Genomic DNA, 24,157 nt, shown 5'->3' on the forward strand with positions numbered 1-24,157 from the left:
AGAAGCCACCACAATGAAAAGCCCACAAACCAGAGAGTAGATCCCACTTGCTGAAACTAGAGAAAAGCCCACGCAGCAATGAAGACCCAGCACAGCCAAAAATAAAGTTTTTTTAAAAATCCCTAGGTGACAAGGCCTGAGAGAAGATGCCCAGCAAGTAGGACTTTTGTATCTTAGATTTATAAAAGTATCAGTGGCCCATATGGTAATAAATTTTATTTAAAAAAAAAAAAAAATAAATAAATAAATAAATAAATAAATAAAAAAGATCACTCTAGTTACTGTGTGAAGAATAGTCTGTAGGGAGAAAAGAGCAGAAGCTGGGAGGCCAGAATATAAGGTTCTTGGCAACGATCCAGACAAAAATGATGGTGACTTTGATTTGTACAGTAGCAGGGCAGATGGTAGAAAGTGATTAGATTCTAGATAGATCTTGATGGTATGGACAAAAGGATTTGCAAGTGAGATTAAATTTGAAGTGTGGGAGGGGGAAAAAGAATCAAGTATGATTTCTTCCATTTTTCTCTCCATTTTAGGCCTAAATGTAGAAAGATGTACAATTTTGTAGAAAAATGTAAAATGTACATTTTAGGCCTAAATGTAGAAAGAAAAATGTAGAAAGATGAGGTTGCCCTTATCTGAGACAAGGAAGATAAGGAAGACTAAGAAAGGAGAAGACACAGGCAGAACAGGACTGAAATACCTATTAGACATCTAAATGGACATGTTTTGCAGGAAGACTGGGAGTTTGAAAGAAAAGTCTGGACTAGAGACATAAATTTGAAAGTCATCTAGGTTATCGACCATATTTAAAGTCATTAGATTAAATGAGATCACCAGAGTGGTAATAATGAATAGAAACATCCACAAACTGAGGCCTGTGGAACACCCATGTTTAGAAGTCTAAGAGATGAGATCTAGCAAAGGTGACTGAGAAGGGGTGACCAGTGAGGTAAGAAACAAAATCAGGAGAGTGGCATCCTAAAAGCTGGGAGGACAAAAAACATACAAACAAAAAAGCTGGGAGGGGTAAGCGCCTCCACAAAGAGAAGAGGTACTGGAGAGAGCACCTAGGGACATATTTTCTAAGAGTTTTTCTTTTTTCTATAAAAGAAAGCAGAGAAATGGGAGTAGCTGAGGTGGAAATGAGATTAAGAGATGATTTTTTAAGAATGAGAAAAATTAAAGCATGTTTGTATGCTGACAGGAATGATCCAATAGAGAGAAAGTAAATAATAATGAAGGAGAAAGAAGGGAGGTGGTAGGGTACTTTCCTTGAATAGGCAACAGCAGGTGGTTGGGTGTCGACAGGAATGCAGACAAGTCCTCTAGGGCAGGAGTTCTCAACCAGGGCACTAGTGACTTGGGGGCCACAGATATTTCTTGTGCTGGGGGCTGTCCTGTGCATTGTAGAATGGTTCACTGCATCTCTCCTCTCTACACACTGATGCTAGCAGCACACTAGCCCCACCACCCCAGTCATGAGAGCCCAGAGCCTCTCCAGACATCTCCAAATAGCCCCCAGGGAACATTTTGGGTTCTAACAACTTGGGGAATGGTGCTATCGGCATCTAGTGAGTAGAGGCCGGGGATGCTGTGAAACGTCTCACATTACACAGGACAGCTCCCCCACAACAGAGTTCCCCAGTTCCAAATGTCAATGGGGCTGTGGTCAGAAAGCCCTAATCTAGAGGCAGGGCCAGGTCTAGAGCTAAAAGGGCACAAATGCAGGCAAGTGAGCAGATGTGAGGGGTACTACCCCTCTTCAGGTTGCTTCCATTTTTTTTCATGGAAATAAGGAAGCAAGGTAATCAGTTGTAGGTGAGGCTGGGGCAGGAGGTACAGGAAATTTAGGGAGAGAAGACAAGAACCTGTCCTCTAGGTGAGGTGGAAAACAAATGAACAGGGAAAGCAGACATAATTCTGGGCTGCATTAAGAACACACTGAGGTACTTTGTCAAGAATTTAATGTGAAATCAGTAGGCCTGAAGGTGTGTTCCTCCTGGGGCCATATTCAGAGGTGGAGTTGGGAAAGAGCTGGATTTAACAAACTGGTTCTGCCAACAAAGACAAGCAACCAAGAGGCAAAGGAGTGATAAAAATGACCACAGAACTTGAACTGGGTGAGAAGACAGAGTGACGTAAGTGACTATGAAAAGGTAGGTGGGCAAAAAGTAACAAATACCTATTCCAGGGCTTCCCTGGTGGCTCAGTGGCAAAGAATCCGCCTGCCAATACAGGAGACATGGGTGTGATCCCTACGTTGGGAGGATCCCACATGCTGGAGAGCAACTAAGCCCATGCGCCACAACTACTCAGCCTGTTCTCTAGAGCCGGGGAGCCACAACTACTGAGCCCACGTGCCCTAGAGCCCATACTCCGCAACAAGAGAAGCCACCACAATGAGAAGCCCTTGCACAGCATCCAAGAGTAGCCCCTGCTCTCTACAACTAGAGAAAAGCCCGCGCGGCAACAAAGACCCAGCAGTGCCAAAAACAAAATAAACAAATTTGTTTAAAAAAAAAACACCCATTCCAACAGACTAGTTTCAAATGTCTTGATGAGCTTTAAAAAGGGAAAAATAAGGGGAACTCTGCCATACTAAGGTAACCACTCCCTTTCCTCAGTGAATACCTCAAAAAACACTGGAGGAGTACAATCACGTTTAAATGAAATCAGATCAGTGGAGCTTCCTAAGTCAGCTCAATGTTTGGGGCAGTGGTTTCCTTGGTTGAGTCACCCTCCATCAGTGAGGCCTAATGCTGGGGAAACGATACCAAATTCCTGAGAAATCAGAGGACTCAAAAAGTTTAAAGAGACTTCTCGTCTTTATTTGCTAGTATATCTATTTCTCTGGTAGTTGTTCAGCGATTATGGGCAGACCTGGGGGTGACAGGCCTCACAAATCTAACAGCATAGACTGAAGTGCAAGGTGAAATTGTGGCCAGCTGTGGCACTAGCCGTGACACTCGTAGTATCAAGGTGAAAGTCATCAACAGTGATTGGCTACAGGCTATTGGTTCCAGCTTTTGAGGATTTCATTTAAAAAATTACAAAAGAGGGTGGCAGGAAGGCACAAAAGAAACAGGACATATATAAACTTCTAGCTGATTCTCGCTGTTGTACAGCAGAAACCAACACAGCATTGTAAAGCAATTATCTTCCAGTTGAAACAGATTATAAAAGACAAGATATTATAAGAGACCAATGGCACTCTTAATACAAACAACATGTAGCCTTTAGGGATAAGGACCTCCCCAAGTCACATGGCTATCAGAAAAGTGAGTATGAGCCCCGCCCTGCCACTCACCAGCAGAATGGTCTTGGCAAAGCACTGGAACTCTTCAGCTGAAAAATGGAGATAGTAGTAGTTATCATGGCTACCTCATAGGAATGGATGTGAAAATGCTTTGTAAACCATATAGCACTTTACTAATAACAGAGACTGAATACACCTTGAAGGCAGCTGGGGAGTGTAACAGAAGTCTCCTTCCTTTTCACTAAAGGCAGAATCCTATGTCTCGTGCATCAGAGGTGCACCAGCCTCTTTTCTATGTGTGGGAACCCGGCCAAAGCCTGCAAGTGGCAAACCAACCCTTAGAGCAAGGGCAGACAGAAAGCCCAAGAAAGGGCAAAGCATTCCATAGAGACAAACCAAAACACACCTGGCGGGTCCAATTTAGGCCTAATTCTTGGCAGCCTTGTTTTCAACTGACAAGGGTTTGGAAACAGGTGAAATATACCGATTACTAGGGATGTCATTATGGCTCACTGGCAAGAAACCCAGACTTTCCATGAATTCATCCTCTGGCTAGTGGCTGTCCACTCCTAGTCATCCCATGGCTCACACTCTCAGTGTCAAGTGCTCAAGAGGCCTCTGGAAATGTATCAACAAAAAGGCATTCTGGAAGGGGCCCATGTAAACATTACAGGGAGCTAATTAGGATACAGGAAACCTGGTACTAAAGAACCTAACCCCGCCCTTAAATACTCCTGTGGAAAAACTTAACAAGGCAGATAAGTGCCTCCATTTTCCCAACCTGGAAAGTAGAGATAACATTTAGACCCAGCGGGGAAAGTAAGGGTGTCTAGTTCAACCCACACATTTCACAAAGGTGGATACAGAGGCTTGGGAAGTGAACTGACATTCAAGATTAGACAGCTAGTAAGTAGCCAAGGCAGCACTAAAATCCAGATAACCACCCTCAGATTAGTGCACCTTCCACCCACCTGTTTCTTCCAGGGGGCCTTCCCAGGAAGACAGGAGTTGGCCGAAGGGGATGCTTTCATACAATCAGTATCGTTTCTCCATTATTCTGCCAGCCTCAGAGGAAGACGCCTGGGAAGAGGACAGCCATAGCCTTCAGCCATGTCCAACTCACCACTTAAAGAGGCCCCTCAAATGGTTTTAAGTGGGTTTTCAAGCTTGAGGATGGCGAGCAATCCTAGGATGGTAAGGAAGATCCATCCAGAAGCACTGGAGAAAACGAACGAAACCGACAATGAAAACCAGGAAAAAAGAGCACACACACGCCCTTCATAATGGATAATCCCAGCACTTTTGGGGGACCACAGTTCTGGAAGCACAGCAGCAGGCTCATGGGCTGCACTCCCTCGGGCCGCGCTGGGTTTAATGCTCTCCTGTCATGATTTTGGAATTCTTAGTAACTTAAGATCAAGGAACCTGATATTTTCCTTTTGCATTGGGCCCCTCAAGTCTTGTGGCCGGTCCTGCCTCACCCCGCCGCCCCCCCAGGCATAAGGGGCGACTGGTCTCTACTGCCCCCGCCCCTCCCCAAATAAGCTCAAACAAAAGCCCCTGGGGCTTCAGGAGGGGAAGGATGTAGTGGAAAAGGTCTGGGGAGCATTAGGAGCCTGTATCCTAGGGCAAGAGGCCGACTGACCAGCTGCCTTTTCCACACCTGACAAAAGGAAGAGCAATATAAAAATGACCCCCCGCCCTGGGACACCCCACCCACGCAGCCCCTCGCTGCCCGAATCTTTGCCTCCGCGTGGTGCTCCTGTGCGCCCTGCTCCGGACTCAAGGCTTCCTGTACTGACGGAAGCGGCTCAGTGTGCCCGCGGGGAAAGTGGGGAAGTGCGAGTCCGTCACAGGCTGAGGGAATCTACTAGAAGAGGCCGCACCGCGGGAACTGTCCGCTCCCGCCCCCCGAGCGGATCTCGCGAACGCCGCGGCTGCGGGAAATTTTAGGGACGGTGGACTAGTGGCGCGGCGCTCTCACCAGGAGGGTAACCTCTCGCCTCGGCCTCCCCGGGTCTCAAGGGCGAAAAACCCAGAGGACACGGAGGGCAAGCGCTCCAGACGTCGGAGCCGGAGCCCGGAGCCAGGAGCCCCTGAGCCCGGCCGCGAACCCCAAATCCCGCAGGCGGCGCGGGGCCACGGTGGGGGCGGAGTTACGGCGTAGGGGCGGGGTTTCAGCAGAGGCTCTGCGTCCCTTGTGACACTATGAATAAAGTAACGACGCGAGCATCTTGCGTAAAGGTTCCGTAGTGTAGTGGTTATCACGTCTGCTTTACACGCAGAAGGTCCTGGGTTCGAGCCCCAGTGGAACCAAGCCGGGAAGGCTGTTTTTTCATTCCTTAACAATGGGAAAGAAAATACGAGGTGCTTTTCGTTCTCTCTTAAAATTTTTTTTTTTTTCATTTTTCTCTACTTTCTGGCATGTTTTTATCGCAGAAGCGTTGTGACAGATACCCTCCTTCCATCCCCACGCCCTCGCCCGACCTAGGAAACTGCAAAAGTAGGGGTCTGGCCGTGTTGTAGTCCCGACGGCGCCCCTGCTCCGCCCGGGTCCTACCCCCACGTCTCCTTCGGTACTCTGGGGCAACCTAGGGAAATCCAGCGCTCGTGGGAACCAACATCACCCGGCGCCGCCCTTCCCCTACAAACCAGGGCAGCCCGCCCCCACAGAGTCTCCAACTAAAATATAGTATAGAAGTGCTTTGACTGCAGTTCTATTATTAAGGTTTATTATTATTATTTCTACTACTAAATTTTTTCCCATTAAATTCTAAAATACAGAGCAGAGGGGGAAAAAAATAGTCCTTTTCTTTGTAGTGCTGCAGTAGGGTTTGTTGAATAGACTTTAAATAGACCGTCATCTGTTTAATGAAGAATAAAATAAAAAAGTATGAAGAAGCCATGCATAGTATAGAGTAAGCGTCAGGCTTGTGGACACCCCCAAAATGCCAGCTGAATGATTGAACATTACTCTGGTTCCTTTTTGTTCCTCTGTATTAATTCATCGCTTTTGAGGGGGTGGGGGGGCTTATTGTTATCTTTTTAATATTGACCTTTTTCATCTTCTACAAGAGGAATGAAGCAAAGGTCTCTGGGACCCTGGGGCGTTGATGTGGAATAATGGTGGCCAAGAAATAAAAAGGGAAGGGGAAACTCAGTATTTTTCTCTGCATTTTTTCCACATTGTTTTTGTTCATACAGTGGGTAAATTTGTGTCCATTTCTAACTCAGGAGTGTAACACGATTGTCCCTGTTGTTATAATCACTTCATTAACTTCAAAAAAAAAAAACTGTTTTAAGTGTATATTTCAGAAATGCTAAGTATAGTCACATTGTTGTGAAAAAGATCTCCACAAATTTTTATGAAACTCTGATCCATTAAGCAACTCCCCTTACCCCCCGTCAACTTTATTCTTAATGGCTGTACAATAATAATAACTAATTACATTAAACATTATATACATATATGTTAAAAATCCCATTTAAGCCTCAAACTAACTCTGTGAAGTGAAATGAAAGTCGCTCAGTCTTGTTCGACTCTTTGCGACCAGGCCAGAATACTGGAGTGGTAGCCGTTCCCTTCTCCAGGGGATTTTCCCAATCCAGGGATCGAACCCAGGTTCCCGCATTGCAAGTAGAATTCTTTACCAGCTGAATCACAAGGGGAGCCCAGGAATACTGAAGTGGGGGTAGCCTATCCCTTCTGGAGTGGGTAGCCTAATCCTATAAACGCTATGAAGTACGCATTATTTTCACCATCTTCCAGAGGAGAAAACCGAGGCACAGAAAAACCTTACCTGTCTTTCTCAAGGCCACATTACCACTGGTTGAGCTGGGATTTGCATCCAGTCCAGTCTGTCTTGGGAATCTGTGCTCTTAACCCTGCTTGGTGTTCTGAATCCCCACCTTGATGACCATGTAGATTGTTTCCAATTTTGTCTTATTGTAACAACACAGCAACATAAATCTTTGTCTGTAACTGACCACCCTCCCAATTACTGTTTTCCTGAGTAAATAGGCATAAACATGATGCCAACTTGCTTTCTGAGAGGGGAATCCATGTCATTTTCATAGAATTCAAGAAGTTAGTTCTTACTTGGCAGGAAATTGCTCAAGGTCACCCCCTAGCAGATGATGGCAGAGAAAGGATTAAGACCTGGGTCTTCTGATGCTAGTTTCTATTTTCCTCCTCTGCTTCACTTACATTTAAACATAGAATAAAGCCAGTAGTATCTTCCTTTGCTAAACCGACCTCAGTTGACATTAGCTTCCTCTCTGAGACTTGTTGAGGCAGGTAACTATGTGGGTTAATTTAGCGGGGCTCAGCCAAAGCCCTAAGAACTAAATGGAATAAGATGCTTAATGAGGCCAGTGCTCAAGTTAAGCTTCTGTTCCTAGGAAAGCTCTCCACTTTGATAAGGAAGAGCAGCAGCCAAGGACAAGGGGAGAATGCCACGCAAGATAGAAGGCTTCTTGTTTTTACTTCTCTTTGGCTATGAAGGTATGTGCTATCAAACCATTAGCACTCATTAAATACTTAATAATGCAATTGAATTAATCATATAGCTGATTAATAGAAATGCAACCAGAATAATTAAAATATTGCTAATTAGCAAAGGATGCTAATTATTTAATATGTGTTATTAATGAACAATAGTTTTCTTTGTGTGATGCAGTCCTCTTTGTCTCACCATTGGCTTTCGGGTTCTGTCAGGAGCCATCTAAAGTTCAAAGGATGCTAAAAATGGGACAGAAAGAAGAAAGGGTCTCGAAATTGTGTAAAATAACTATAAATTGAAACAATTAAGAAAGTCTGGTATATTCTTGAAAGTTTTTAGGAGCCAAAATTAGGGTGATGATAGAATTTAATCTTCCAAACCAGGATACTACTGAGAGTGGCGGAGGATGCTATTAATAATTCTACTGGGACAACAGGTGTAAACCAGGACTGCCCCAGGCAAATCGGGATGTGAGGTCACCCTAGTTTAAATATGGATTAACATAACATGCCGAATACCACTGGACACTAAGAAAGCATTATCCAACTGAGAGTCAGGAATCCCCAAAGGCTCAATACACTCAATCATTTTAAAATTTCTAAATATAGCCTGGGCAGAGTGAAATGCTTGATTAAGGAGAAATTAAAGGCAAATCTCTAAAATGTCATCCAATTCAAATTTTAAATTCGATGTCAATCTTTCAAATCATGCTCTTTCATGGCTCTCTCAACTTTCAAGGACCCATCAACTCAGAATTCCTTTTTAGGTTTTTACATACATTAGAAATTGGTTCTTTGTGGTCACTGTATATTTATGCATGTTACAAGAAATAAATAAGGAGGGCAGGAAGAAGTAGACTTCACTCTGCCAATGACCTGGTAGCCAGATAACAAAAAAAAAAAAAAAAAAACCCTCACATGGAGTCAGAATTCCTGATTTAAATCATTTTCTTCTCTACTCTCTCATTATTTTGTTGGTAGAATACTCACTTTCATGATCCCCCAATCTTACAACTTTTGTTATTTAGTCACATTTCTCAGTATTTGGGAAGACCTATAAAAATATAACTCCAGGGTTATTTTGCAAACACTCAAGATAAATTTCTAAGTAGGGATCTTTTAGATCAATTATCTGGTTGCAAATAAACAATTGCAATTGTTCCCTTGTAGTTAAGAATCAGCAACTCCCCCAACTGCTGCTGCTAAGTCACTCAGTCGTGTCAGACTCTGTGCGACCCCATAGACAGCAGCCCAAAGACCGCTTAAAAATGTCTTGAGGTGGGCATCATCAGGAGCTGGAAAAGCTCAGTTGGGAGAGCATTAGCCTGAAGATCTAAAGGTCCCTGGTTCGATCCCAGGTTCCGAATCAGTACTTTCATCTACATCGAACAGAAAGTGCAATTCTTGCAACCTCGCGATCTGAGCTCTCTCAAGAGTGTCTTAGCCTACATCCAGGAGGAGGACTCCTAGATCTAATAAAAGAAAGTGTTGGTCGCTCAGTCGTGTCTGACTCTGTGCACAGTCCACTAGGCTCACTTTGCCCGGGAAGGGGTGGGTTGCCATTCCCTTTGCCAGGGGATCTTCCCGACCCAGGAATCGAACCCAGGTCTCCTGCATTGTGGGCATATTCTTTACTATCTGAGCCACCAGGCATTGCAATTGTTCCCTTACAATTAAGAAATAGACATGCCTCTGAGAAATTCTTTAAGATACCTTAAAGAGCGGGTTACCAAGGTAGCCAGAATGAATACCTCAGTTGGGAGAGCCTTAGACTGAAGATCTAAATGCTCCCTGGTTTGATCCCGGGTTCTGGCAGGGTCAGTGTTTTCATCGACATCCAAGGAAAGGGGCACTTCTTGCAACCTCGCGATCTGAGCTCTCTCAAAGAGCAAGTGTTTTAGCTTACATCCAGGAGGAGTCCTGCATCCAGTGAAGGAAACTTAGTCGCTCACTCGTATCCGACTCTGTGGTTCCATGGACCACAGTCCAACAGGCAAGAACACTAAAGTGGGTTGCCACTGCCATCTCTCCTGAGGAAATTCCCAACCCAGGGATCAAACTCAGGTCTCCCGCACTACCCACATACTCTTTACTATCTGCTCCACCAGGCATTCAAAGTATTCCCTTATGATTAAGAACCAGCGATTCCTCTGAGAAACTCTTTAAGATGCATTGAGGGAGCTTCCACCAGGAAGCTGCAATAGCTCTGTTAGGACAGCTTTAGACTGAAAATCTAAATGTTCCCGGTTCAATTCCGGGTTCTGGCGAAGTCGCTGTTTTCATCCACATCCCAAGGAAAGGTGCACTTCTTGCAACCTCGCAATTTGAGCTCTCTCAAAGAGCAAGTGTTTTAGCTTACATCCAGGAGTCCTATATCCAGTGAAAGAAAATCTTGGTCTCACAGTGGTGGCCGACACTGTGACTCCATGGACCACAGTCCACCAGGCTCAGTCCCTCCGTGGAATTCTCCAGGCAAGAATACTGGAGTGGGTTGCCATTCCCTTCGTGAGGGGATCTTCCCGACCCAGGAACTGAACCTATGTCTCCCACATTACGGGCATATTCTTTACTATCTGAGCCAGCCGGCATTGCAATTGTTCCCTTACAATGAAGAATCAGGGATGCCTCTGGGAAATTCTTTGAGATACATTGAGGGTGGGGCTCAATAGGGACCTGGATAGGTCAGTTGGGAGAGCGTTAGACTGAAGATTTAAGGGTCCCTGGTTTGATCCAGGTTCTGGCAGAACTATTGTTCTCATCTCCATCCAAGGAAAGGCACAATTCTTGCAATCTCGCAGAGAGCAAGTGGTTTAGCTTACATCGAGGAGGAGTCCTATATCCAGTGAAAGAAAATGTTAGTCGCACAGTCGTGTCCGACTCTGTGACTCCCTGGGCCACAGTCCACGAGGCTCGGTCCTTCCATGGAATTCTCCAGGGAAGAATACTAGAGTGGGTTGCCATTCCCCTCTCTCATGAGGATCTTCCCGACCCGGGGATGGAACCTAGGTCTCTACCATTGCGGGCATATTCTTTACTATCTAAGCCACCCGGCATTGCAATTGTTCCCTTTCAAGGAAGAAGCAGCTACGCCTCTGAGAAACTCCTTAAGATACATGGGAGTCGGGGGGTGAGGGCAGGAGGTGGGGCTCACCAAGGAGCCGGAATAATTCAGTTAGAAGAGTGTTAGACTGAAAATCTTGAAGGTCCTGGGTTCAGTCTGCGTTTCCAGCAAAGCAGGTGTTTTCGTCTACATCCCAAGGAAAGGCACACTTCTTGCAACTTCGTGCTCTGAGTTCTCTCAAAGCGCAAGTGTTTTAGCTTACATACAGGAAAGTCAAGTGAGTCAGTCGTGTCCGACACTTTGCGACCCGGTGGGCTGTAGCCCACCAGGCTCCTCAGTCCATGAGATTCTCCAGGCAAGAGTACTGGAGTGGGTTGCCACTTCCTTCTCCATGGGATCTTCCCGACCCAGGGATTGAACCCAGGTCTCCCGCATTGCAGGCAGACGCTTTAACCTCTGAGTCACCAGGGAAGCAATTCCAGTCAAGGAAAGTGTTAGTCTCTCAGTCGTGTCGCACTCTGTGATTCCATGGACCATAGTCCGCCAGGCTCCCTCTGCCCATGGAATTCGCCAGGCAAGAATACTGGAGTGGGTTGCCATTTCCCTCTCTCCTGAGGATCTTCCCAACCCAGGAATCGAACCTAGGTCTCCCACATTGCGGGCATATTCTTTACAATCTGAGCCACCGAGCATTGCCATCCTTCCTTTACAATGAAGAAGCGGGGACACCTCTGAGAAACTCTTTAAGGCAAATTGAGGGCGGGGCTCATAACGAAGCCGGAATAGCTCAGTTGGGAGAGCGTTAGACTGAAGATCTAAAGGTCCCGGGTTCCGGCAGACATATTGTTTTCATCTACATCCAAGGAAAGGTGCAATTCTTGCAGCCTAGCAATCTGAGCCCTCAAAAAGAGCAAGTGTTTTAGGTTACATCCAGGAAAGTGAAGTCAGTCAGTCGTGTCCGACTCTTTGTGACCCGATGGACTGTAGCCCACCAGGCTCCTCCGTCCATGGGATTCTCCAGGCAAGAGTACTGGAATGGGTTGCCACTTCCTTCTCCAGGGGATTTTACTGACCCAGGGATTGAACCCAAGTCTCCCGCATTGTGGGCAGACGCTTTAACCTCTGAACCACCAGGGAAGCAATTCCAGTCAAAGAATGTTAGTCTCTCAGTCGTGTCTCACTCCGTGACTTCATGGACCATAGTCCACCAGGCTCCCTCTGCCCATGGAATTCGCCAGGCAGGAATACTGGAGTGGGTTGCCATTTCCCTCTCTCCCGAGGATCTTGCCAACCTGGGGATCGAACCTAGGTCTCTGGCATTGCGGGCATTTTCTTTACTATCTGAGCCACCCAGCATTGAAATTGTTCCCTTACAATGAAGAAGCAGTGATGCCTCTGAGAAACTCTTTAGAATACATGGTGGGTGGGGCGGGGGTGAGGGCGGGGGCTCACCAAGGAGACGGAATAATTCAGTTAGAAGAGTGCTAGACTGAAAATCTTAAAGGTCCCCCCCCCCCCCCGGTTCAATCTCGGTTTCCAGCAAAGCGGGTTGTTTTCATCTGCATCTCAAGGAAGGGCACACTTCTTGCAACCTCCCGATCTGAGCTCTCGCAAAGAGCAAGTGTTTTAGCTTACATCCAGGAGTCCTATATCCAGTGAAAGAAAGTGTTAGTTGTTCAGTGGTGTCTGAATATGTGACTCCATGGACCATAGTCCGCAAGGCTCCCTCTGCCTATGGAATTCTCCAGGCAAGAATACTGGAGTGGGTTGCCATTTCCCTCTCTCCTGAGGATCTTCCCAACCCGGGAATCGAACCTAGGTCTCCCGCATTGTGGGCATATTCTTTACAGTCTGAGCCACCGAGCATTGCCATCCTTCCCTTACAATGAAGAAGCAGGGACGCCTCTGAGAAACTCTTTAAGGTACATTGAGGGCTGGGTTCACAACTAAGCCGGAATAGCTCAGTTGGGAGAGCGTTAGACTGAAGATCTAAAGGTCCCTGGTTCGATCCCGGGTTCCGGCAGAGACATTATTTTCATCTACATCCAAGGAAAGGTGCAATTCTTGCAACCTAGCAATCTGAGCCCTCAAAAAGAGCAAGTGTTTTAGGTTACATCCAGCAAAGTGAAGTCAGTCAGTCGTGTCCAACTCTTTGCGACCCGGTGGACTGTAGCCCACCAGGCTTCTCCGTCCATGGGATTCTCCAGGCAAGAATACTGGAGTGGGTTGCCATTTCCTTCTCCAGGGGATCTTCCCGACCCAGGGATTGAACCCAGGTCTCCCGCATTGCAGGCAGACGCTTTAACCTCTGAGCCACCAGGGAAGCAATTCCAGTCAAAGAAAGTGTTAGTCTCTCAGTCGTGTCGCACTCTGTGACTCCATGGACCACAGTCCGCCAGGCTCCCTCTGCCCATGGAATTCGCCAGGCAAGAATACTGGAGTGGGGTGCCATTTCCCTCTCTCCCGAGGATCTTGCCGACCTGGGTATCGAACCTAGGTCTCCCGCATTGCGGGCATATTCTTACAATCTGAGCCACCGAGCATTGCCATTCTTCCCTTACAATGAAGAAGCACGGACGCCTCTGAGAAACTCTTTAAGGTACATTGAGGGCGGGGCTCGTGACTAAGCCGGAATAGCTCAGTTGGGAGAGCTTTGGACTGAAGATCTAAAGGTCCCTGGTTCGATCCTGGGTTCCGGCAGAAATATTATTTTCATCTACATCCAAGGAAAGGTGCAATTCTTGCAACCTAGCAATCTGAGCTCTCAATGAAGTCTTTGCGACCCGGTGGACTGTAGCCCACCAGGCTCCTCAGTCCAGGGGATTCTCCAGGCAAGAATACTGGAGTGGGTTGCCATTTCCTTCTCCAGGGGATCTTCCCGACCCAGGGATTGAACCCAGGTCTCCCACATTGCAGGCAGACGCTTTAACCTCTGAGCCACCAGGGAAGCAATTCCAGTCAAAGAAAGTGTTAAGTCTCTCAGTCGTGTCGCACTCTGTGATTCCATGGATCACAGTCCGCCAGGCTCCCTCTGCCCATGGAATTCGCCAGGCAGGAATACTGGAGTGGGGTGCCATTTCCCTCTCTCCTGAGGATCTTGCCGACCTGGGGATCGAACCTAGGTCTCCCACATTCTGGGCATATTCTGTACTATCTGAGCTACCCGGCATTGCAATTCTTGCAATCCTTCCGTTATAATGACGAAGCAAGAAGGCCTCTGAAAAACTCTTTAAGATACATTGAGGGCGTGGCTCACTAGGCAGCCAGAATAGCTCAGTTGGGAGAGCGTTAGACTGAAGATCTACAGGTCCCTGCTTCAATCCCAGGTTCCAGCAGAGCTGTTGTTTTCATCTACATGCAAGTTCAGTTCAGATCAGTCACTTAGTCGTATCCGACTCTTTGCAACCCCATGAATTGTAGCACGCCAGGCCTCCCTGTCCATCACCAACTCCCAAAGTTCACTTAGACTCATGCCCATGGAGTCAGTGATGCCATCCAGCCATCTCATCCTCTATTGTACCCTTCTCCTCCAGCCCCCAATCCCTCCCAGCATCAGAGTCTTTTCCAATGAGTCAACTCCTCACATGAGGTGGCCAAAGTACTGGAGTTTCAGCTTTAGCATCATTCCTTCCAAGGAACATGCAGGACTGATCTCCTTTAGAATGGACTGGGTTGGATCTCCTTGAAGTCCGAGGGACTCTCAAGAGTCTTCTCCAACACCACAGTTCAAAAGCATCAATTCTTAGGCGCTCAGCTTTCTTCACAGTCCAACTCTCACATCCATACATGACTACTGGAAAAAACATAGCCTTGACTAGACGTACTTTTGTTGGCAAAGTAATGTCTCTGCTTTGGAATACGCTATCTAGGTTGGTCATAACTTTCCTTCCAAGGAGTAAGCGTCTTTTAATTTCATGGCTGCAATCTCACCATCTGCAGTGATTCTGGAGCCCCCAAAAATAAAGTCTGACACTGTTTCCACATCTATTTGCCATGAAGTGATGAGACCAGATGCCATGATCTTCATTTTCTGAATGTTGAGCTTTAAGCCAACTTTTTCCCTCTCCTCTTTCACTTTCATCAAGAGGCTTTGTAGATCTCTTCACTTTCTGCCATAAGGGCAGTGTCATCTGCATATCTGAGGTTATTGATATTTCTCCCAGCAATCTTGATTCCAGCTTGTACTTCTTCCAGCCCAAATTTCTCATGATGTGCTGTGCATATAAGTTAAATAAGCTGGGTGACAATATACAACCTTGACGTATTCCTTTTCCTATTTGGAACCAGTCTGTTGTTCCATGTCCAGTTCTAACTGTTGCTTCCTAACCTTCATATAGGTTTCTCGGTCAGGTGGTCTGGCATTCCCATCTCTTTCAGAATTTTCCACAGTTTATTGTGATCCACACAGTCAAAGGCTTTGGCATAGTCAGTAAAGCAGAAATTGATGTTTTTCTGGAACTCTCTTGCTTTTTCCATGATCCAGAGGATGTTGGTAATTTGATCTCTGATTCCTCTACCTTTTCTAAAACCAGCTTGAACATCTGGAAGTTCACGGTTCACGTATTGCTGAAGCCTGCTTGGAGAATTTTGAGCATTACTTTACTAGCATGTGAGATGAGTAAAATTGTGCGGTAGTTTTAGCATTCTTTGGCATTGCCTTTCTTTGGGATTAAAATGAAAACTGACCTTTTCCAGTCCTGTGCCCACTGCTGAGTTTTCCATGTTTGCTGGCATATTGAGTGCTGCACTTTCACAGCATCATCTTTCAGGATTTGAAACAGCTCAACTGGAATTCCATCACCTCCACTAGCTTTGTTCATAGTGATGCTTTCTAAGGCCAGCTTGATTTCACATTCCAGGATGTCTGGCTCTAGGTGAGTGATCACACCATCGTGATTATCTTGGCCATGAAGATCTTTTTTGTACAGTTCTGTGTATTCTTGCCACCTCTTCTTAATATCTTCTGCTTCTGTTAGGTCCATACCATTTCTGTCCTTTATCGAGCCCATCTTTGCATGAAATGTTCCCTTGGTATCTCTAATTTTCTTGAAGAGATCTCTAGTCTTTCCCATTCTGTTCTTTTCCTCTATTTCTTTGCATTGATCACTGAAGAAGGCTTTCTTATCTCTTCTTGCTGTTCTTTGGAACTCTACATTCAGATGCTTATATCTTTCCTTTTCTCCCTTGCTTTTCACTTCTCTTCTTTTCACAGCTATTTGTAAGGCCTCCCCAGACAGACATTTTGCTTTTTTGCATTTCTTTTCCATGGGAATGGTCTTGATCCCTGCCTCCTGTACAATGTCATAAACCTCCATCCATAGTTCATCAGGCACTCTATCTATCAGATCTAGGCCCTTAAATCTATTTCTTACTTCCACTGTATAATCATAAGGGATTTGATTTAGGTCATACCTGAATGGTCTAGTGGTTTTCCCTACTTTCTTCAATTTAAGTCTGAATTTGGTAATAAGGAGTTCATGATCTGAGCCACAGTCAGCTCCTGGTCTTGTTTTTGCTGACTGTATAGAGCTTCTCCATCTTTGGCTGCAAAGAATATAATCAATTTGATTTCAGTGTTGACCATCTGGTGATGTCCATGTGTAGAGTCTTCTCTTGTGTTGTTGGAAGAGAGTGTTTGCTATGACCAGTGCGTTCTCTTGGCAAAACTCTATTAGCCTTTGCCCTGCTTCATTCCCTATTCCAAGGCCAAATTTGCCTGTTACTCAGGTGTTTCTTGACTTCCTACTTTTGCATTCCAGTCCCCTATAATGAAAAGGACATCTTTTTTGGGTGTTAGTTCTAAAAGGTCTTGTAGGTCTTCATAGAACCATTCAACTTCAGCTTCTTCAGCGTTACTGGTTGGGGCATAGACTTGGATTACTGTGATATTGAATGATTTGCCTTGGAAATGAACAGCGATCATTCTGTAGTTTTTGCAATTGCATCCAAGTACTGCATTTCGGACTCTTTTGTTGACCATGATGGCTACTCCATTTCTTCTGAGGGATTCCTGCCCACAGTAGTAGATATAATGGTCATCTGAGTTAAATTCACCCATTCCAGTCCATTTTTTTAGTTAGCTGATTCCTAGAATGTCGACGTTCACTCTTGCCATCTCCTGTTTGACCACTTCCAATTTTCCTTGATTCATGGACCTAACATTCCAGGTTCCTATGCAATATTGCTCTTTACAGCATCGGACTTTGCTTCTATCACCAATCACATCCACAACTGGTTATTGTTTTTGCTTTGGCTCCATCTCTTCATTCTTTCTGGAGTTATTTCTCCACTGATCTCCAGTAGCATATTGGGCACCTACTGACCTGGGGAGTTCCTCTTTCAGTGTCCTATCATTTTGCCTTTTCATACTGTTCATGGGGTTCTCAAGGCAGGAATACTGAAGTGGTTTGCCATTCCCTTCTCCAGTGGACCATAATCTGTCAGACCTCTCCACCATGACCCACCCATCTTGGGTGGCCCCACAGGGCATGGCATAGTTTCATTAAGTTAGACAAGGCTGTGGTCCTAGTGTGCTTAGATTGACTAGTTTTCTGTGATTATGGTTTCAGTGTGTCTGCCCTCTGATGCCCTCTTGCAACACTTACCGTCTTACTTGGGTTTCTCTTACCTTGGACGTGGGCTATCTCTTCACAGCTGCTCCAGCAAAGCGCATCTGCTGCTCCTTACCTTGGACGAGGGGTATCTCCTCACTGCCACCCCTCCTGACCTTGAACATGCCAGCTGCGATGGACTGCACGGCAGAAGTGTGCCTGCTGCGACAGAACTCGCAGAAGCGTGGCCGATGGGACCTACCCCACGTCCGAGGTCAGGGGCAGTGGCAGAGAGTGCCAGGCTGCCACGGGGCTGGAGCGGGATCTACATTCAAGTAAAGGCGCAATTCTTGCTACCTCACAATCTGAGCTCTTGCAAAGAGCAAGTCTTTTAGCTTACATCCAGGAGGAGTCCTATATCCAGTGAAAGAAAATGTTAGTCGCCAGTCGTGTCCGACTCTGTGATTGCATGGACCACAGTCCACTAGGCTCGGTCCTTCTGCGGGATTCTCCAGGCAAGAATACTGGAGTGGGTTGCCATTTCCCTCTCTCCTGAGGATCTTCCCAACCCGGGATTGAACCTAGGTCTCCCACATTGCAGGCATATTCTTTACTATCTGAGCCACCAGGCATTGCAATTGTTCCCATACAATGAAGAAGCAGGAACTCCTCGGAGAAACACTTTAAGATATTTGCGAGGGAGGCGGGGGTGAGGGTGTGGGTGGGGCTCCCCAAGGACCGGAGTAATTCAGTTAGAAAAGTGGTAGACTAAAAATCTTAAAGGTCTCGGGTTCGATCTCGGTTTCCAACCAAGCAGATATTTTCGTCTACATCCCAAGGAAAGGCACACTTCTTGCAACTTCGCGCTCTGAGCTCTCTCAAAGAGCAAGTGTTTTAGTTTACATCCATGAGGACTCCTAATTCCAGTGAAAGAATGTGCTAGTCACTAAGTTGTCTCTGACGCTGTGATTCCATGGACCATAGTCCGCCAGGCTCCCTCTGCCCATGGAATTTTCCAGGCAAGAATACTGGAGTGGCTTGCCATTTCTCTCTCGCCTGAGGATCTTCCCAACCCGGGGATCGAACCCAGGTCTCCCGCTTGAGGGCATATTCGTTACTATATGAGCCACCAAGGATTGCAATTGTTCCCTTACAATGAAGAAGCAGGGATGCCTCTGAGAAACTCTTTAAGGTACGTTGAGAGCGGCTTCATCAGGCAGCCGGAATAGCTCAGTTAGGAGAGCGTTAGATTGAAAATCTAAAGGTTCCCGGTTCAATTCCGGGTTCCGGTGAAGCTGCTGTTTTCGTCCACACTTCCAAGGAAAGGCGCACTGCTCGCAACCTCGAGATCTGAGCTCTCTCAAAGAACAAGTGTTTCAGCATACATCCAGTAGGAGTCCTATATTCAGTGAAAGAAAATGTTAGTCTCACAGTCGTGTCCGACTCTGTGACTCCATGGACCACAGTCCACTAGGTTCGGTCCTTCCGTGGAATTCTCCAGGGAAGAATGCTGGAGTGGGTTGCCATTCCCTTCGCTAGATTTTCTCGACCCACGAACTGAACCCATGTCTCCTGCATTGCGGGCATATTCTTTACTATCTGAGCCACCAGGCATTGCAATTGTTCCCTGACAATGAAGAAGAAGGGACCCCTCTGAGAAACTCTTTAAGGTACATTGAGGGCGGGGCTCACAAGGGAGCAGGAATAACTCAGTTGGGAGAGCGTTAGACTGAAGATCTAAAGGTCCCTGGTTCGATCCCAGGCTCTGGCAGAGGTATTGCTTTCATCTATTTCCAAGGAAAGGCACAATTCTTACAACTTCGCAATCTGAGCTCTCTCAAAGAGCAAGTGTTTTAGCTTACACCCAGGAGTCCTATATCCAATGAAAGAAAATGTTAGTCGCACAGTCATGTCTGACTCTGTGACTCCATGGACCACAGTCCACCAGGCTCAGTCCTTCCGTGAAATTCTCCAGGCAAGAATACTGGAGTGGGTTGCCATTCCTGTCTTTCCTGAGGATCTTCCCAACCCAGGGATTGAACCTAGGTCTCCACCATTGCGGGCATATTCTTTACTATCTGAGCCACCAGGCATTGCAATTGTTCCCTTACAATGAAGAAGCATTGATGCCTCTGACAAACTGTGTGTGTGTGTGTGTGTGTGTGTGTGTGAGAGAGAGAGAGAGATAAGGTTTTATTAAAGTATGAAGGAGATAGAGCAAACTTCTGACATAGACATCAGAAGGTGGTGAGACAGAGTAATGGCTTGCTAGTGTTAGCAATGGAGTTATATTTTCTCCAGTGAATCCAAAGAATGTCTGGAGGTTGTAAAGACCTCACCAGACCTCCTCCTATAATTTACATTTTAAGATAACAGAATTAGCCAGAAGGCTTAGTCCAGAGACTGTCCTCAGGCAGGATACATAATCCTAAGGACTGTAGAGGAAAGAAAAATTTGTCCTTTCTTCCTCCTTGAGAATTCCAGACTTGTCTCTCCTTGCGCACCCTTAGACTTCTTATCAACCTGCCTAGGAAATGACTCTCTCATTCCCCTCCTTTTCTTTTAGGAGAATTATGTTGCCAAGAGAACTTCCCTGGTGGCTCAGATGGTAAAGGGTCTGCCTGCAATGCCGGAGACCTGTGTTCAATCCCTGGGTCAGGAAGATACCCTGGGGAAGGAAATGGCAACCCACTCCAGTACTCTTGCTTGGAAAATTCCATGGATGGAGGAGCCTGGTAGGCTACAGTCCATGGGGTGGCAAAGGGTCAGACACGACTAAGCAACTTCCCTATGTTGCCAAGGGAAAGGGGTGTCGTTTTCATTCCATAACTACTTCCTGCTCTTTAGGGGCATAGTCCTTAAATTGTTGAGGCAACATATTCTTCTAACCCTCACTTTGAGGGTTTCTGATCCAGGGGCCCCAAGTAATAGTTGGAGGAGGCTGTGGCACTATAGGAGCTTGGACACCATTTGTAACTTAAAAGCCTTCATGTGACTAGAACCAAATCCGATTACACAGTTCCAGATGCAAGGCAAAATAGTAAGTGAAAGTGAGGTTGCTCAGTCATGTCCTACTCTTTGCGACCCCATGGACTGTAGCCTATCAGGCTCCTCCGTCCATGGGATTTTCCAGGCAAGAGTGCCGGTGTCGATTGCCATTTCCTTCTCCAGGTGATCTTCCCAACCCAGGAATTGAACCCAGGTCTCCTGCATTGCAGGCAGACACTTTACTGTCTGAGCCATATATCCATAGTTCCATCAGTCCATTTTAGGATTGTTAGATGTCATCAGTTTAAGAAGAGGCATCACATATGATTGTTGTGGAAGGTATTCGCAGACTTGGAGAAAGTCTTTTCCTTGAAGTGGAGATGTCCACCACCAGAAGCTTTCCACTGATGAAGAGGGGAGTGCTCCGCAGACCCAGCAGTTAGACTGATTGTGGAATGCAGCGTAGGAATGAGCCCAGGACAGGAAGGCATTGTCTTGAGGATCAAATGGCAGACTCAGGATTTTTGGAGTCAGCTGAAGTAGGCTCACATAGGTTATCAGGTCCATCTTTTGCCTCGTCCAGTGGGCCAGGGGCTTCAGTAAGCACGGAGTAAGTTGCCCCAGTGTCTAAAAGGAAATCAATGGATTGGCTTCCCACGGTTATTAATACCCGGGGTTCCTCAGGTGTAATTAGGACCGGAGCTTGTGTGGGGACCCCTGGGCACCTTCAGTCCTGATTGTCTTGAGAGTCTGACCCCTGATACCTACGCCTCTGGGGGCAGTCTCTCTTCCATTGTGGTCCTCTGAAGACTGGACATGGAGCCGGGGGGCGGCTTAGATGCCTGAGGGCAATCCCGCTTGAGGTGCCCCTCCCCTCCACAGTAATAGCAAGCCCATCCCTTTTCACCTGGGTCCCTCTGGGCATTTTTCTCAGGCTGTTTAAGAATGGTTTTCATAGCCATTGCGAAGGCTTCCGCCTGTTCCTTTATCTTTTTCTGCCTTTCTTTCTTTTCCTCATACTCCCTACCATAATAGACTGTCTGAGCCAGTTCTAACAGATTATCTAAAGACTGATTTGGTCCATACGCCTGTTTTAATATCTTATGGCAGATATCTGGAGCTGACTGAGTGAGAAATCTTTTAAGGTCACTTTTCCCTCTTCACTTTCGGGATCCATCTGTGAATCTGTGAAGGGCTTCTCTCAGTCTATCTAGGAATTTACCAGGAGCTTCCTTCTCCTGTTCTATGTTTGCCAATTTGCCATAGTTTAAAGGACAAAATTATTTTGTCCTTTATTTTTTGGGCTCCAAAATCACTGCAGATGGTGACTGCAGCCATGAAATTAAAAGACGCTTACTCCTTGGAAGGAAAGTTATGACCAACCTAGATAGCGTATTCAAAAGGAGAGACATTACTTTGCCAACAAAGGTCCGTCTAGTCAAGGCTATGGTTTTTCCAGTGGTCATGTATGGATTGTGAGAGTTGGACTGTGAAGAAAGCTGAGCGCCGAAGAATTGATGCTTTTGAACTGTGGTGTTGGAGAAGACTCTTGAGAGTCCCTTGGACTGCAAGGAGATCCAACCAGTCCATTCTGAAGGAGATCAGCCCTGGATGTTCTTTGGAAGGAATGATGCTAAAGCTGAAACTCCAGTACTTTGGCCACCTCATGCGAAGAGTTAACTCATTGGAAAAGACTGATGCTAAGAGGGATTGGGGGCAGGAGAAGGGGACGACAGAGGATGAGATGGCTGGATGGTATCACCGACTCGATGGACATGAGTTTGAGTGAACTCCGGGAGTTGGTGATGGACAGGGAGGCCTGGCATGCTGCAATTCATGGGGTCATTAAGAGTCGGACACAACTGAGCAACTGAACTGAACTGAAAGGACAAAATGACTCTGATCCCATTTTCCTTTAGCTGTGTTGTAGCCCCAGTCTGGTTCCGTAGTTGGGACTGCCTGATTCCCATTGGGAAGGGCGGTTATCTCATCCTCCCTCTTCCCTACTGATTCATTACCAAACCATTCATCTTCATAAGCAACCGCTTTTCCCTAGTAAGGTCATAAAGCAGAGTAACACCTTTAAAAGCTCTAATATATTTTTCTGGGTCCTCTAAATAGTCTCCCAGATCCTCCTTGATTCTTTGTATTTCTTGATAAGAAAAAGGCTTATTCACTCTCATAGACTGATTATTTCTCCCAGTGGGTGATTCATGAAGTGGCAACAGCTTGTGTGGCTCTTCCTCAGTCTCTCTGGCTGCTCTGCACATATGATCCCAGGGATAGATTGGAGAAACCTGCTTTTCTTTATCTCTTTGTCTCCTGTCCTCCATCTCATCTAGCAAAGTAGGAGGACAAGAGGGAGCTAAAAGAGTCGCACCCAAATCTATACCCTTAGGACATAAGCCTGGCATATTTCACAGAGAGAAAAAGGGCAACACATATGCTACTTCTACCCATTTCCCTTGTTCCTTACAGAACCGGTCTGATTGTAAAACAGTATTATACTTAAGAGACCCTCCAACCAGCCACCGTTCGCCATCCTCCAGTGGATACCATGGCCATGCAGTATCACATAGGAAGACCAGGTGTGTCTTCTTTAAATCCTGGGGATGAAATCTATCCCAGTTTTTCAGGATATAGTTCAAAGGAGTGAGGCTGGAATTGTTAGCCCCCATCTGTAAGAGAGATAAAAAAGCGACCAGCACCATCTTTCTACCAGAGGCGCCCCTCCATGCTCTAGATGGGGGTGTAGACAGATTTTACACCAAAGCTTTTCTTTCCTGGTCAGACTTAATTTGTCCCTTACCAATGCAGGCGCCGTACTCGTCCCTCCCGGGTCTACCACGGAGCCGGGGTGGGGATGCACCAGGGGTAGACCTGATGGCATCCCTAACTGAAGTCCAGCTCTTCACCATTACCTCTGATGCCACCCGGGGAACTATCAGAGTAACCTTCCGGAATGCCTCCCAGGCTAAGACCGCTTGGGGCACCGTTCGTCACCTGAGTGCCAGTGCACGACCCTGAGTATATCCCTGACCACAATAAGACCGATACTAACGTAAAACTGAGATGTTCCTTCCAAATGTCACCACACCAGTATGAGTCCACTAAGAGCCAGTGCTACCAAAGGAAAAAACCCCATTGCAGTTCCAATCCGAGTAACCTTTAACCTCAGAGATGCTCTTGTAGCTAGAGCTCCATCTAGCTTCCGAACTTTTGATTCCTAGCAAGGCTAGGCGTTTCTTGACTACCAATCCAAGTTTGGGACCTAAGTCATAGTACACAGTAACAACATAGATCACAAATCCCTTGAAAGTATATGATCCGACAGATTAGGTTAGTAGTTCTAATTCCCAAGGAGTTATGAAATGGTCAAAGAGACCAAAAAGTTTGACCAAGAAAGGAGAGTTGGGTCCACACACTTTGCCCATTTCTGGTCAGTCACCAGAGGAGACATTGGGTGCCTCTTTGCATTGGCAGGTCGGTATAAACCCCGACATGTTTCTGCCATAAGCCATATGAGGTCACCGTGGAACCGCAGAGCAGGGCTCCTCACTTGATTCATGCAGGGCGTTTCATTCATTTACGCAAGCACACCATAGAGTTAGTAAAGTACTGCAGAAAACGTGTTTGCTAGGAGAACAAAGAACTAGAGCTCCAAGCATCCTTAACTTGTCCTGAAGAATCCCAGACAAGCCCCCAAGATGACAGGTTGTTGCTGAATCACGCAAAGACGCCAGGATTCTTGGCCTCCAGAGGAGAAGAATTCAATCCAGGGCCAGAGACGAGGCTTG

The 24,157-nt window shown here is 46.3% G+C and overlaps 1 protein-coding gene and 6 non-coding genes across 12 annotated transcripts in view; 6 read left to right on the forward strand and 1 right to left on the reverse strand.

The window, feature by feature from the left end:
* The window catches only part of PPEF1 (protein phosphatase with EF-hand domain 1), a 147,335-nt gene extending 141,957 nt beyond the window's left edge, over positions 1–5,378 (reverse strand). For 3 of the 6 annotated variants that reach the window (XM_013976663.2, XM_018044015.1, XM_018044016.1), the window contains exons 1-3: positions 5,244–5,378; positions 4,231–4,477; positions 3,311–3,348 (exon numbers count right to left, since the gene is read on the reverse strand). The gene's annotated coding sequence lies outside the window, so the exon portion shown is untranslated. The remainder of the gene's footprint in view (positions 1–3,310; positions 3,349–4,230; positions 4,478–5,243) is intronic. The other 3 variants (XM_018044018.1, XM_018044019.1, XM_018044017.1) reach the window with 2 other exon arrangements.
* Positions 5,379–5,502: 124 nt separating this feature from the next.
* On the forward strand, positions 5,503–5,575 carry TRNAV-UAC. The gene has a single exon. It is a non-coding gene; the product is annotated as a tRNA-Val (tRNA).
* Positions 5,576–12,771: 7,196 nt separating this feature from the next.
* On the forward strand, positions 12,772–12,844 carry TRNAF-GAA. The gene has a single exon. It is a non-coding gene; the product is annotated as a tRNA-Phe (tRNA).
* A 604-nt stretch (positions 12,845–13,448) lies between these two features.
* TRNAF-GAA lies at positions 13,449–13,521 on the forward strand. The gene has a single exon. It is a non-coding gene; the product is annotated as a tRNA-Phe (tRNA).
* A 562-nt stretch (positions 13,522–14,083) lies between these two features.
* Positions 14,084–14,156, forward strand: TRNAF-GAA. Its single transcript has one exon. It is a non-coding gene; the product is annotated as a tRNA-Phe (tRNA).
* Positions 14,157–18,591: 4,435 nt separating this feature from the next.
* On the forward strand, positions 18,592–18,664 carry TRNAF-GAA. Its single transcript has one exon. It is a non-coding gene; the product is annotated as a tRNA-Phe (tRNA).
* A 406-nt stretch (positions 18,665–19,070) lies between these two features.
* TRNAF-GAA lies at positions 19,071–19,143 on the forward strand. The gene has a single exon. It is a non-coding gene; the product is annotated as a tRNA-Phe (tRNA).
* Positions 19,144–24,157: the final 5,014 nt, after the last annotated feature.

This window comes from Capra hircus, assembly GCF_001704415.2.
Source record: "Capra hircus breed San Clemente chromosome X unlocalized genomic scaffold, ASM170441v1, whole genome shotgun sequence".
NCBI lineage: Eukaryota > Metazoa > Chordata > Mammalia > Artiodactyla > Bovidae > Capra > Capra hircus.